The 15,890-nt window shown below is 34.6% G+C and overlaps 1 pseudogene; it reads right to left on the bottom strand.

Annotated features, from left to right (window-relative positions):
- Positions 1–12,414: 12,414 nt before the first annotated feature.
- LOC114089713 (protein SPO16 homolog pseudogene) lies at positions 12,415–12,869 on the bottom strand (annotated as a pseudogene).
- Positions 12,870–15,890: the final 3,021 nt, after the last annotated feature.

The raw sequence follows: 15,890 nt of genomic DNA, 5'->3' as shown, positions 1-15,890 counted from the left end.
ATCTCTTTGTTGGTGTGATCAATGGATCCCTGTATTTGATTTATTTATCTGTTTATTAATGCCATCAATGGTTGTCTGTAATTTGCTCTCTATTCTCTTCTTGGAGTGATCAATTTTTGCTTGTATTTGCTCTTTTACATCATTCTTTAATTCACACATCATTTTAATTATGAACATTCTGAGCTTTTTCTCCAACATTTAATCAACTTTGCTGTCCAGGGGTTCTGTTATCCTGGTCTGTTTGGGGCACTTTGCTTCATTGTTATTTCATGTTGTGTATGTGATTTTCTTTCTTTCAGTGTGCATCTGAAATATTACATTTTCTACCCTGTAATCTTGTAGTATCTGTGCAGATTATCTGTATCTCACCTTGGTGTTTGTGCTTCCAGACCCTGTCCAGGATGGATGCTATTCCAACTATAAGTTAGAAAGAGGTAACTTGAGATAACAGTGGAATTCCCCCAAGATGTATGTAACATCTTTCAGAGATGGGCTGAAAGGGTGGACCTTACATTGGCTTTGGGATGCCTGCCTTGTTGTCCCAACATAGAGGCTACTGCATGGGGAAGACTATTGGCTGGCTGCAGTGTCTCAAGATGGAAGTGGGTTTGACCTGGCCTCCCAGGTGGTGGGGGGCACAGACTCAAGCTTTCCGTAGTCCCTGGCTCCCATGCAGTTCAGCAAGATGGGTCTTGGCCAGGCCTGAGTTCTTGTGGTTGTCTGCTGGTGGTGGGATGGACTCAGGCCTCTACACAGATGATTTTAATGTATTAAAATGACAAATGTATTCATTTTCTTATCTTTCTACCTAAAATACTGTATTAAAACATGTCAAAATATTTGGAGACATATTTCCTTCCACTATCTAAATTAATTTTATAGTTTTGTTAGAATTATCAATTTAGGAGTCCAATATATAGTTTAAAAAGTGATAATTTAATAAAATACTCCCACTTTCCTAAACCATGCCCCTGGAGAGACACAGATTACACTTATCAACTTGTTTTTTTCCCACCAACATAACCCTAAATAGAAAATAATGATTTTATATATTTGATGATATGGCAGCATATATGGAATCATCTCTGGCAAGTTTCTATGGCTGGAATTTTGACAGGATGTCTATTTTTTATTCAGTAAATGTCATGTAAACATGAATGTCTCCTTGTATGTGAACCTATATGCAACCATTTTAATAAAGCCCTTTGGAACTATAAATGTTATATTGAGGTAATTCTTTAGGTATGATCATCTAGGCTTGTATGAGCTCCTTTTGTGTTTGACCTTTTACTTCATTGAATTCTTATAACTGCTTGGCAACAAAGTTGATCATTGTGCTAATGTAGAATGTGTCTTTTCAAGAGCAACGTGAAATTTGATTTTTCATGGTAAACTAAAGGAAAGATGGTTAAATACAGTATTGCAGAGCTCCATTAATTCTTCTGTTTGTTTCAATCATGACTGAGCTGTTTTATTCAAAGTCTTGTGTTATGATAGTGCTGTATCTGACACTATGTGGTGTTGCTTCTTATTAACTACAGTTTAAAGAGCAGTTATAGAGAATGAACTGGAAATAGTAGTGCATTCACTAGGGCACAAGTCAGAGTACAATGCCCTGGAACATCAGACAATGGAATCTTGTACCTAATTATTAGTAAGTTTGAAGTTTATTCTCTGAACTTTTCCTTGTGTTTTGCTTGACCTTTGGCAAATTGTTTTATCTCTCTGCATCATCTCCAGTACTGGAAAACAAAGGCAGCAGATGGTCCTGTCTGAAGTGCAGGGCTAAGAAAAAGAGGTATCTTTGAAACCTTGCATTATATGCCAAACAAAGCAGACTGAAAGCTTTGTCATGCTGTTATTAATTATAACAAGTAATGATATTCAGTAATCATCAGTTCTAACTGACAGTCACAGGATATACTCCTGTAGTCAGCATGCACAGACAGGACTGAAGTTCAACTAAAATATGAGGGTGTTTTAAATCTGACAATAGAATGTGCATGTATCATATCCCTTCTATAGAAAATGACCTATTTCTTTATAGTGTAGTCTAATGAAGACCAATAAGTCTGATCTAAATGAAAAGAAAGCTTTAGGGTCATACAGAACCATTATTATAGTTGGCTCTGATTTCAAATGATCAGAGGAAAGCAAATCCTTCTCTAGGTGGAGATTAGTTTTGCTGTCTTCCTCTGCCTTTCAAATCATTAAAATCAAGTCATCAAGGCCTGGCTGTCTCGCACATACCATTCTAATGGATTTTAGTACTTGGTTGTGCTCAAGGGAATTACAGCTTCTCATTTGTGAGACAAAGAGTGTTGGAAATTCAGATGGTTATTAAGTGAATATGTACATCTGAAGTACCCCTACCCATCAATGTATGTTCAAATTGCTCACCTCATTGTAAGCATGTTTGTTTCAATACAGTCACCTTAAAATATGCACTATGGGTCTCAGAGTCAGACTTTTCCATATACAGATTGCTAGGAAAATGTGTGAATTTTGTAAATGTATAATCATACCAATACTTTTAATTTAGAAAGGATAGAATGCCTTCATATTATAAATTGTTGCTATTTAACCAGACTTTCATTCTTTTTCCTGATCTTTCCAACTCCCACCAATACTCTACATGTGGAGGGATAAAATTAAGAGACACATGTAGGAGGGCAGAGTTATGGCTCAGTGATAGAGCAGTGGCCTAGCATGTGTGAGGCAGTTAGTTTGATCCTCAGCATTACATAAAAATAAATAAAATAAAGGTATAAAAAAGACACATATATGGGAAGAGCTATGGAAGACATTTAAAAAGCTTATATCACTAGAGGGACAAAACATAATTAAAGACCCCCCAAAACTGTCATTTTGCTCCATCTAACATCAAGCACTGAGTCATGATGATGTTATTATAAGTATATAAATAATTCCTTGAATATCATGAAAGTGCCTTCCCTTTGTTAAATTTTACAAATATTAAACAATATATTCTATTCATTATTGCTAGTTTGATTGATTCGGTGTCTAAGAAGATCATGTGACAAAACAAAAGGGATAAAAGTAAAATTGCAAACAACAGAACATTTCTCAATCAAGAATTGTCTAATGCACTTATATAATGGGCAATAATAAGAATATGAGCATGGTGAATAATTGGTTCTTAAAATTACTAGCCTTGTGGTAGAGAATGAAATATCTAACAATTATTAGAAACACTAGTTTGGTGTTTGCATTTGGTAAGGGGTTATTGGCTAAACCCAGTGGCTCCTTGGGCCCTTTTAAACTTTTTAACTTCTGAGAACATTACTATTAAACCATATATATATGCCTGCCTTAACATAGAAAATTTGGTGTCATATATTTGTAGAATTTCATCAATTCACATGCCTCTGTATTATTAATAATTCCCATGTAGATTACCTTTTTGACTATCTGTAGAAAAATAAAATTCCTGAGTAAATTAACTATGTAAACTAAATTTATGTGACTTTTCTTAAAATACTCAATAAACATTTTAAATGTCCTCAGGCATATCAGTATATTTATGAACACTGAACTTATTAATTAAACTTATGCAATCATGAAAATTTAGCTTATTATAAAATAGTGAATTTTTGTTAAAACATTAATTTTAAAAATGTAATTACTCCTTTATTGATTTTCATTATAACTTTACTATCTACAATTTATGAAACCACAAGACACTTTGGATGGTACAAAGACAAATAAAACATATTCCCTAGAATCAAAGAGCTTATAGCCCAGAAGTGAGATCATAACTACCAACAAACAATCCAGGCTTCTTTCAATTAAGTTCATTACAATCTCCTTATTGCACATGTTGTGTGACTCAGTTGTTGTTGTTGTTGTTTTTATTTTAGATATACATGACATTTGTGTGTATTTTGACATATTATACATAATGCGGTGCAACCCATTACAATTTTGAACCCATTCTTGTGGTTGTACATGATGTGAAGTTACACTGATAATGTATTTATATATGAGCATAAGAAAACTACTTCTGATTCATTATATTGTCTTTCCTATTCCCATTCCCCTTCCCTTCCCTTCATTCCCTTTTGTCTAATCCATTGAATTTCTATTCTTCCCCTCCCTATTCTTCCTTCTTATGGGTTAGCATCCACGTATCAGAGAAAACATTCAACCTTTGGTTTTTTGAGGCTGGCTTATTTCACTTGGCATGATGTTTTCCAGTTCCTTCATTTACTGACAAATGCCATAACTTCATTCTTCTTTATAGCTGAGTAATATTCCTTTGTGTCCATATACCACATTTTCTCTACCCATTCATTTGTTGAAAGACATTCAGGTTGGTTCAATAGCTTGGCTATTGTGAATTGAGCTGCTATAAACATTGATGTGGCTGGATCATTGTAGCATGCTGATTTTAAGTCCTTTGGGTATAAACTGAGAAGTGGGATAATTTGGTCAAATGGTAGTTCCATTCCAAGTTTTCTAAGGAATCTCCATACTCCTTTCCAGAGTGTTTGCACCAGTTTTCAGGCACACCAGCAACATGTGATTGTGCCTTTTCTCCCATATCCTCTCCAACATTTATTGTTTTGTGTATTCTTGATAATTGCCATTCTGACTGGTATGAGATGGAATCTCAGTGTAGTTTTAATTTACATTTCTCTACTAGAGATTTTGAACATTTTTTTTCATATATTTTTGATCATTTGTGTTTCTTCTTCTGTGATGTGACTGTTCAGTCCTTGGCCCATTTATTGATTGGGTTATTTGCTTTTTGGGTGTTGTATTTTTTTAGTTCTTTATATACCCTGGAGATTAATGCTCTATCTGAGGTGCAGGTAGTAAAGATTTTCTACCATTCTGTAGGTTCTCTGTTCATTTTCTTTATTGTTCCCTTTACTGTAAAGAAGCTTTTTAGTTTGATGTCATTCCATTTATTGATACTTGATTTACTTCTTGTGCTTTAGGAGTCTTACTGAGGAAGTCTGTTCCTGAGCCAATATGAGGGATACCTGGGCCTACTTTTTCTTCTAGTATGCACAAGGTTTCTGGTCTAATGCCAAGATCCTTGACCCACTTTTAATTGAGTTTTGTGCAGGCTGAGATTCAGGGGTTCAATTTCAGTCTACTAAAAATTAAAATTTACAGTTTTCCCAGTACCATTTGTTGAAGAGGCTACCTTTTTTTTTTTTTTTTTTTTTTAGAGAGAGAGAGGTAGAGGGAGAGAGAGAGAGAGTGAGTGAGAGAGAGAGAGAGAGAGAGAGAGAGAGAATTTTTTTTAATATTTATTGTTTTAGTTTCTGGCGGACACAACATCTTTGTTTGTATGTGGTGCTGAGGATCGAACCCAGGCTGCATGCATGCCAGGCGAGCATGCTACCGCTTGAGCCACATCTCCAGCCCAAGGATACTTTTTTTAATATTTATTTTTCAATTGTAGTTGGACACAATACCTTTATTTTGTGTATTTACTTTTATGTGGTGCTGAGGATCGAACTCAGGGCCTCACATGTGCAAGGCAAGTGCTCTACCACTGAGCCACAACCCCAGCCCGAAAAGGCTATCTTTTCTCTGATGTATGTTTACAATGCCTTTGTCAAGTATGATATAACTGTATTTGTGTAGGTATGTCTAGTATGAAATAACTGTATTTATGTAGGTATGTCTCTGTATCTTCTATTAAATTGGTCTTCAATTCTATTTTTGTGCCAATACCATCCTGTTTTGTTACTATAGTTCTGTATAGCATAATTTAAGGTCTGGTATTGTGATGCCTCCTGCATTACTTTTCTTGCTAACGATTGTTTTGGCTATTCTGGGCCTCTAATTTTTCCAAATGAATTTCATGACTGTGTTTTTTTTTTTTTAATCTTTGAAGAATATCATTGAAATTTTAATAAAAATTGCATTAAGTCTGTGTAGCACTTTTGGTAGTATGGCTATTTTGACAATATTAATTTCTGCCTATCCAAGCACAAGAGAGATCTTTCAATCTTCTGTCTTATTTAATTTCTTTCATTAGTGTTCTGTACTTTTCATTGTAGAGGTATTTCACCTCTTTTGTGAGATCAATTCCCAGGATTTTTTTGAGGATAGAATAATGGGATAGTTTTCCTAATTTCTCTTTCAGCTGATTCTTCATTGGTGTATAGGAATACGATTGACTTATGGGTGTTAATTTTATATCCTGTTACTTTGCTGAATTTATTTATGAGTTTTAGAAGTCTTCTGGTGGAGTTTTTTTTTTTGGGGGGGGGTCTTCTAAATATAGAATCATGTCAGCAAATAGGAATAGTTTGAGCTCTTCTTTTCCTACATGTATTCCTTGAATTCCTTTCTTTTGCCTAATTGCTATGTCTAGAATTTCAAGGACTGTGTTGACTAGAAGTGGTGAAAGAGGGCATCCCTGTCTTTTTCTAGTTTTTAGAGGGAATGCTTTCAGGTTTTCTCCATTTAGAATGATGTTGCACTTGGGTTTAACATATATAGCTTTTAAAATATTGAGCTATAATCCCACTATTCCTATCTTTTCTAGTGATTTGAGCATGAATGAATACTGAACCTTGTCAAGTGTTTTTTGTCTGCATCTACTGAGATAATCATGTGATTCTTCTCCTTACACCTATTGACATGATGAATTATATTTATTGATTTCCATATGTTGAACCAACCTTGCATCCTGGAATAAAACCCACTTAATCATGGTGCACTATCTTTGTATTGTGTTTTGTATGTAATTTGCAAGTATTTTATCAAGAATTTTTGCATCTAGTTCATCAGGAATATTGTTCCATAGTATTTTTTTACTTGATGTACCTTTGTTGTCTACTCCACTCAGAGTGAGGGGTCATCTAGAATTCTGTGAAATGGGTTCTTAGGGGCTAAGCTCCTAGAGGCAGGGTTTAGGTCTAGCTAGACTCCTGATGCTTTGTGAAATGATATTGGTGAAGCTTTTAAATCAGCATACCTCCAGAGCCCAGCTGCTTCTGGTGGGCACCAGGCTTCTATGTGGCTTGAATCTCTCCTGGGTTCTACTTGAGCAATGAAGAAGTCAGTCCTTTTCCCATCTCTGCCTCTCACTACTCCTGTGTCTCAGCCATATGCATTCAGTCCCAAAGCACACATTCACTCCCCTCCTGCATGATCGATTCCTCAGTCATCCTCAGCTGGTTCAATGAACTGAGACTCAGAGTGAGAGGCACCCAGGATCTCTTGGATCTGAGTGTATCAAATTCCCCTGGGTACAACACTTTACAGCTCAAATTCCCTTGGTTTTCTAGTCATACCCTGTATTGCATGGTGGGGCTCTGACAGGTCAAGTTTTCAGACCCAGCTTAAATTCCAAAGGTCTGGGACATGTAGCATCCCTCTCACACAAAAATAAAGTGCAGTTCTCCCACTGGATCAGTTTGATGGTGTCCCAGATCAAAGTCCTTTCCACTTCAAGACATACCTTGGTGGCACTCAAAATGTGGGACTCTCTTAGTCTCTCTCTCTCTCTCTCTCTCTCTCTGACTTGCCCGTGGTGGCTTTGCATCAGCAGCTTTTGGTGCTGGTGGTGGGTTTTTTCTTTCTTTCATTTTTTAAACAAAATTTGATTCTATCCAAACGTCTGAGTTCTTAGGCCATTCTGAGAGTCCAGTATTAAATATCAGGAGGATTTCCTTCTTTCTTTCTTTTTCTTTCTTTCTTTCTTTCTTTCTTTCTTTCTTTCTTTCTTTCTTTCTTTCTTTCTTTCTCTCTCTCTCTCTCTCTCTCTTTCTTTCTTTCTTTCTTTCTTTCTTTCTTTCTTTCTTTCTTTCTTTCTTCACTGACCTCAAAGAGAAAAAGTGAAGCTGTTTGTCCTCTTTCCTGGCCCTAAGCCATGGAGAAATTTGGAAAGTAACCTTCTCTACTCAGTCATCTTGACCCTTTCCTTTGCTAATAAGGAAAGGATCATGGAAGAGACAATAGAGATAATTTAGTTTATTGCCTTTGTTTTGAAAACAGGTGAAACTGAGGCACACTGAGAAAGAAAGATTAAGAAAGTGACTCAAGGTCACATATCTAGTTAATGGCAGAGCAAGGTCCTGATTTATAGTCCATTGCATTTTCTCCAGCTCAGTGCATGCTTGGCTTCCACTTTGCCGTGGAATTAATATAATCACAAAATTATGAGTTACACTTACTTTTTTGCATAGACAAAATAGTGGGAGAATGGGTTGGAGGGAATTTCAGAAAGTCTGAAAAAGAAACTGAGACCTTGAATAGAATGTAACTGAAAGGTAGATTTTTAAAATTTTTGCTTTTATTTATATGTCATAGAAAGTAAGGTGTGATTATTTCTGTATTTTTAGAATGCAAATACCTGTTTCATCTCTCCTGTTTATTGCTTTACTGAAAGCTACAAATTCTAGTCTTACATGGGCCCATTCTATCTGTACATAGACTATTACTGATGTTATACAGCTCTAGTGGTATAGCCGGATCCTTGGGAATCTGCTCAATGAACTATTTTCAAATGCAAGTCCAGAGAGCAGCTTCCCCTACCAACAGCATTTCTAATAAGCTGCAGCTAATCTTTGAACCACTTAAATTAAAATAAGTGCTTTAAGGCAAAGACAGTTTTTATGTGAAGTATTTTAAGGTCCCATTATGATCATGAAGAAGGTTTTCTTAGATATGCTGTACTAAAATAAAATCTACCACTTAACCATAAGAACAGTACAAAAGCTTTTCTCCAATTATCACCCATTTCACTTTTCCCTTTCCCATAACTTGCATTTTCACATTGCATCCCACCTGCTAAAAGAGCCTCATTCCACCAAGAAAGTATTTTTTAGATGGCTTTCGGCTATGCACTATCCAAGAGGCTACTACCTTTCTTTCTTTACTGAGTATCCAAAGAAAATCTTCTTTATAATGTCTTTTTTTTTTGGTAATTTTATAAGTTCTACTTGCTTTTAAGCCTTAGAAAAAGTACAAATGTCTCAGTGGCATGTACAAAGCTGACCAAGGAAATCACTGGCCAATTTTTGCACATCTTCATAGAAAATGTAGCTGGATAATAGTTCAATATGTTCTGCAGAAATAAAAAGGGTGGTACCCTCAATATTACTGTCAACTAAAAAAGTGTTCCAGAGAAAACCAGAGGCAAGCTAAGGAAAAGAAGTCTGACCATCCTATGACTCTAATTGTCCTGGTGTGAGCCTTAACTAAATTAGGTATTTCTTGGAGTTTTCTTTCTGCTGTGCCCCATTCTTTAGAGGAAATCAAGCTAAGGATTTTCTATCACCCTTTCTGGGTTTGAAATGAGAAATAGAGTATAAAAATTTCAATCCTGGCGATTTAGTCATTTTGCCCCTCTTGAATAAATGAGGTTGGCTGAGAAATGAAAGAAGAAATTGAATTGGAAAGGACTCAGTAGAATATGACATTTTTGTTAGAAAATAAAGGATAGATTACAAAAGGAAAAGTTCTCTGTCAACTAAGGAGGAGGGTTCAGTATAGCAATCTAGATGTCCTAGTTTTATTCCTTTAACACAAGGGAGTGTGTAATAGGACAGGGTTGTTTTGCCTTTTCATATGAGTTTAAAGTCCAAATTCATATTTAACATTCTTAACATGAGCTATGGATATAGTATTCTTGAGGTAGCTTGAATTTTTACTGAGAAGCAGTGACTAAAGTAGTTTGTATTAAAGATTGGTAATACAGACCTCATATGCCACTATTGTCTCTATCATTTTTCATCTTTGATGAAAATTTGGAAAGCAAACTACCCTTTTCGTAAAATACATTTTTCTGTAAAAGTACACAATGCTAAGGTAAGAATTCTGCTTGCAGTTGGAAGGTTTAATCTCGTATTCAGTACTTACTAAGTGAATGGACTTACACAAGTCATTTGAGTTTCTAAACCTTGGTTATTTATTTGCAAAATGGAAATCTACTTTGCAGGAATTGGTTGAGGCAATGGTGTGATGCTGCTATGTGAACTAAAATATTCAGGGATATAAGAAGTATATAATATGGACAGATATAATTATATCATGATTAGTGAGCTAGTTAATAATTTCTTCACAATTGCCCAATGCAACATTAAAGACTTCCTGTGGGAAGATCATTTTATCTAGTCTTTCTAAAATGCCTGGCTGGGCACAGTGGCACACACCTATAATCCCAGAGGCTTGGGAAGCTGAGACAGGAAGATCCCAAGTTCAAAACTAACCTCAGCAATTTAGCAAGGTCCTAAGCAAATTAGCAAAACTCTGTCACAAAATGAAAATGAATAAATAAATAAGGCTGGGGATGTGGATCAGTGGTTAAGCACCCCTTGGTTCAATCCCAATTGAATCCCAATTGAATCCCAATTTCTTCAATTCAAAGCACAATACTCCAAAAAAAAAAAAAAAAAGAAAAGAAAAGAAAAAATATCCCAACAAAATAAAAGGGTGATAAAAGCAGCAATCCAAACAATAAAACTAAATTAAATATAAATAATAGATAATAGTAAGTAGAATAAAGAATCAGGAATTAATTATAATGGGAAGGAGCACTAGCTCAAATCAATTTAACATATGTTATGTTAGGCACTAAGCTATATATTATCTCACTAGTCTTCCACATAGGCAAAACTTTTTTTCAGATTTAACCAATATCAGTGTAACACTTTTTAAAATAGGTTCTTTATGACTAATAAATAAATGTAGAATGGAACTTAGCAAATACAAATTTCATATACAATAGGAGAGAAGACAGATTAAAATCATCAGAAAGAGGTCATAGGTAGAAGCAAAAAAGCATACCAGATTTCCCTTCTACATATGGAAAGAATTTAATATTCTACATTGAAGGAAATGAGGTTGTACAAATGCATGGCATGGCTTTTATATTTTCTCCAAATATATATATTTTTTGCAGAAATGTCAAAAAGCACAAACTCCAGACACAATGATTAAAAATATCTCCCAGTTACACAGTAATACTGGAGGCACTTGATGAAGGGTTCTTACCTGGAGGATTCCAGATACTAAGATTCACTTTGAAAGACCAAACTAAGAAAAAAGCTGAAGCCAGAAAAGCAGACTCTAAAGTCATATGGCAGGTTTCTATCAATAACAGATATATCTCAAGATGTGCTGCTCTTCCATTGCTCTATGTTTAAGATATTCTCTGATACAATCTTTGGTAATATTAGAAACTTGGAGATTTCAATGACTAGGAAAAGGGATATTTAAATACAATAAAGTGAGTACTAGCAACATTTCTTCAAACTTTTAAAGGAGGGAAATATCATTTAGGAGATATGACCTGTGAAGTGACTAGAGGCCAAATCAATACAGTAAATAAATTACTCCTAAGAACAAATATCAGATTGGAGTAATTTTAAGAAAGAATTAAGAAATGTTGTTCAGAGGCCATAATGTGCCATGCAGTATATGCTGATCTATATACATAAATATATATGTGACATATACAAAATATATAATGTATTAAATATTTTAGATATTGTTATGATTTGGATGTGAGGTGTCCACCAAAAGCTCACAGTGAGATAATGCAAGAAGGTTCAGAGAATAAATGATTGGGTTATAAGAGACCCTGATGGGATTGAGTGGTAACTGGAGGCAGGTGGGGTGTGGCTGGAGGAGGTGGGAATTGGGGGCGTGTCTTTGGGATATAATTTGTATCTGGCAAGTGGAGATCTCTCTGCTCTCTGATCATCATGTGAGCTGCTTTCCTTGGCCACACTCTTCCTCCATGATGTTCAAACTCACCTGAAGCCCCTGGGGAATGGAGTTGAAGTTCAAAAATAGATCCTCTTTGAAGTTTTCAGATTACTTTTTTTAAAAATATTTATTTTTTAGTTATAGGTGGACACAATATCTTTATTTTATTTTTATGTGGTGCTGAGGATCGAACCTGGTGCCTCACGCATGGTAGGTGAGTGCTCCACCTCTGAGCCACAACTCCAGCCCCTTCAGATTTCTTTTTATGCAGTTTTTATTCTTATAAATAATACATAACCACTGCTTAAAAAGTCAAAGAAAGAAAAACAGCAGTCTACTTCTCCAACCCATCTTCACCGTCAAGTACCATTTCTGAGAGTAATAACTTTCAACTCCTAGCTGTTCCTTTTCATAATTGCCTTGTTTTTCTAAGTAGTATAACTGCATTTACTAATTTTAGTAGTAGATATTCTCTCTCAACTTCTTAGTTGAGGCATTCTCTCAATCATCATATTAAGGGTTGTATTTGCCTCAATCCTTTATTTCCTGATCTCCATTCTTATTTTTCTCTCTTTTTTTAAATAAAATTACTTTTAATTGTATACATGTTATTATTTTAAATCAATATAAATATCTTTAAAGAATATATTTCAACATTATACTTTAACAGATCAAATTTTTTGATAGTCTTTCAAAAGGACAATTGGTACTTTAATTTGGGTTAATTGCATCTCTACCCAGTTTTATCTTTTGAAATGTTTTCCAAACAGGACTTTGCTCTAAGATGTAAGCTTCAGTTGTTATCATTCTATAGCAGATGCTATGTTTGCATGGTTTGGAGGTAGTCTTGGCAATAGTGTACATAAGATTAATAGCTTTTACTGGGTGTTGTATACTGGAAGTATCCTTTATTTTACTTCCCAGGAATCTCTGCTGAATCCTGAACATCAGTTTCCTTTCTTCAGGCCCATGGAGGACAGCAAACAAAACCAAAAAACTATTTGGGTGAATGTTAATAAACTTATCAATTTCGTTTAGAAATATTTCTTCAGCTGACACAATGCATTCTTTAGCATCCATTAATAAAAATTCAACTCCTTAAGAGATGAGCTAATAAAAACTGTGGTTATCCATTTTATTTCTTCTTTCCCACCACTTTCAGCCATCTATATGTTTTTAGACCAGTACAGCTTCCAATGGTACCACAATCTGAGCACTGGGTCCTTCAGAGCCCCTCTCAGCCAGCTGCTCTCAAACTTCCAGAACGTTCCACAAGGTGTGAGCAGACTACTGGCTGGCAGAGCAACCCAGGATGCCCCCCGCCCCTCCACAGGAACTACAGCCAGTTATTTTCTCTTTAGATTCCATGAAATACATATTTCATTGCTTGTTGAGAGATCATACATGCTTGAGTTTACTTATATCTTTTCATGTCTAAAAAAGCATTCACTCTAATTCTCACTTTTTGGATGCTTCAACTAGATATAAATTTTTTTGTTTGGAAGAAATTCTTTGAATTTTCAAGGTATTTGTCAAGTATTATCTATTTTTCAGTGTTCCTGTTGAGAAACTTGATGTCATTCTTATTTCAGTTTCTTAGAATGTCTAGGAAGACTTTTAAGAACATCTATTTTTTTCATGAATGGTTTCAAATTTCACAGTAATGTGCCTTTGTGTAGGTCATTTTTAATTCATTATATTTGGTTGGTACCTCAATTCTGGCAGTTCATGTATTACAATTACAGGATATTCAGTCTTGTTATGTTTTTGATAACTTACTTCCTTGTGATTTTTGTTAAGATTTTTTGGAAATTATATTATGGTAAAATTTTATTATGCTAAGTAAGACTTCCTGCACAGATTTGCTTTGTTGACTTTTCTATTTTTTTTCCAGATTAAACATTTTACCTAATTTATGTACATTTTGATCAATTCTATCTTCCAATTAATAAATTTATTTTTTTTTATTGTTCTGTACAGTGATGATGATGATGACGACAACTTCATTTGTTGCTTCCTTTACATATATCTTTCATATAAATTATCTGTTTTGTTTATTTTGATCTATTTTTATTTTAGAAGTTTTCCACAAGCTTATCCTTGGATGTTTTAATTTTTTTCATATTTAAGGGTAAGGCATTGAAAAGCTGATTATAATTTCTTTGTGTGCATTATCTTTCCTAGGTTAGCCAACCTTCTGAAAAGGAAATCCATCTACCAATCACATTCCTGTAATTTTAATCTTAGTTGTCAGGGCTCTCAAAATTGGAAGGGAGAAGGGAGAAGTAGGTGAGGGTATTCCTTTACTCAGAACATACATTCTTAGATTATATCCAAGTGTTAGTTGTGGCATCTTCTTTGTTTATAATCATAATCCCCAGATTCCTTTTATTTCTCTTCCATTTTATAATGGATCTAGAAGTCTAATACTTCATATGGAGACTACAAAACAACCTTCTTATTGGTTTGCATTTTTTCTTCAAACATGCTCAAATCCAGATCTTTAGAGTTACTTGGTAATGGCAATTTCTGAGTCTTCCCTAGATTCTAGACATAGCACTTGTTTCATTACTGTCCTCCATATCACTCCCTGACTCCTCTCTGACATTTAACTTTTAAATTTCTAACTTCTATTTTATCTATCACTACTCCCTCATTTTGTCTCTCTCTACTGCTTTCTTCTCATTCATTTGCTTCAATTTTATTTTCATCTTACTGTTATAGAGCTATATGAGGAAGCAGAAGTGGATGCAGTTCATCAATCTTCCATTCTTTTGTTTTTTAGTTGTAGATGGACACAATCTCATTGTTTTTATTTATTTATTTTTATGTGGTGCTGAGGATCGAACCCAGTGCCTCATGCATGCAAGGCATGAGCTCTACCACAGCCCCAGCCCACAATCTTCCATTCTTAACCACGAGCCACGATTATCTTTATTTTTCCTTTTCATGAAGCAAGTGTTGTCTCCTATGAAAAATTATGCTCTATATGCGTAATAAGAATTGTAATGCATTCCACTTTTGTGTATTTAAAAAATAATAAAATCAATAAAAAAGAGTCTGTAGAGCCTTCTGAGTTTGATGATATATGAATGTAAAGCTTTGATAAAAACTAAAATACAAATTAAAAAGAAAAAAATCAATATAAATCTTTCAAAAATTAAAAAAAAATAGAAACTGTGACATTTCTAACATGGTTTAATGTTACTTATGTTTTGTTTAAAGAGAAAAAGATCTGTATCCTTCTAATGGACTGCATTTTCTGACCAAATTTCCCAAGAAGAAGACTATCAGGGAGGGCATTGGTGACTTACCTGATTTCATTCCAGATCCTATAAGAAGCATATGACAAATTATGTTCTGTTTTTAAAATGATTCAGAATTGTAGAGCAAGATTGCATATACTTGTTGTGGCAGTTGGGGAATCTCACCTGAAGATGTTCTCTCAATATTTGTGGGGACATGGTTTCAGGGACCCCCTGAGCCAGGATATTAAAATATGTGCATCTTCAAGAACCTTATATAAAATGGTATTGTGTTTGCATATAACCTATAGGCATTCTCCTGTATAATTTAAATCATTTCTAGATTGCTTATAGTACCGAATATAATGTAAATGTATTATAAATAGTTGTTTTCTATGTTGTTTAGGGAATAATAATCAGAAAATATATTCTATATGTGTTCAGCACAAACTCAGTCATCTTAGGCCTAACTAACAGCACAAAAAGGAGACACAACAGTGAACAACACTCAAACAACAATTAATAAAGAAATATTAAAGATCTACAAATGACCGGAGGCTACAACAGGGTTTGAGTTCAGACCTCTTTTTTCTCATCGATTCAGCCTAGTGCTTAGTGGGCAGCAAATTTTATTTTTTTAACATTATTTCAGCAATACTTTTGGTCTGTTGATGGAATCTACAGATATATAATATATGGCTAAGTAGGATAACTGTTCTAAGATTCACTGTAAAATCTAACTCTGATAATTTATTCCTTATCTAGATATGAGGAACTTAATTGCAACATATTAGTATTTATTCCAAATACTTCTCTATATGAGGGATTTCATAGCTTCCATCTAAAAATAGTAGAGAATGCATCTATCCATGAAGGACTGTGGGTGTGTGTTGTAAATTCTTTTCCTAAAAGTAATTTCTCCACATCTCAAAAAAAGTAATT

Source organism: Marmota flaviventris, chromosome X (genome assembly GCF_047511675.1).
Source record: "Marmota flaviventris isolate mMarFla1 chromosome X, mMarFla1.hap1, whole genome shotgun sequence".
NCBI classification, from domain to species: Eukaryota; Metazoa; Chordata; class Mammalia; order Rodentia; family Sciuridae; genus Marmota; species Marmota flaviventris.
This window is presented reverse-complemented; position numbering and strand designations above follow the sequence as displayed.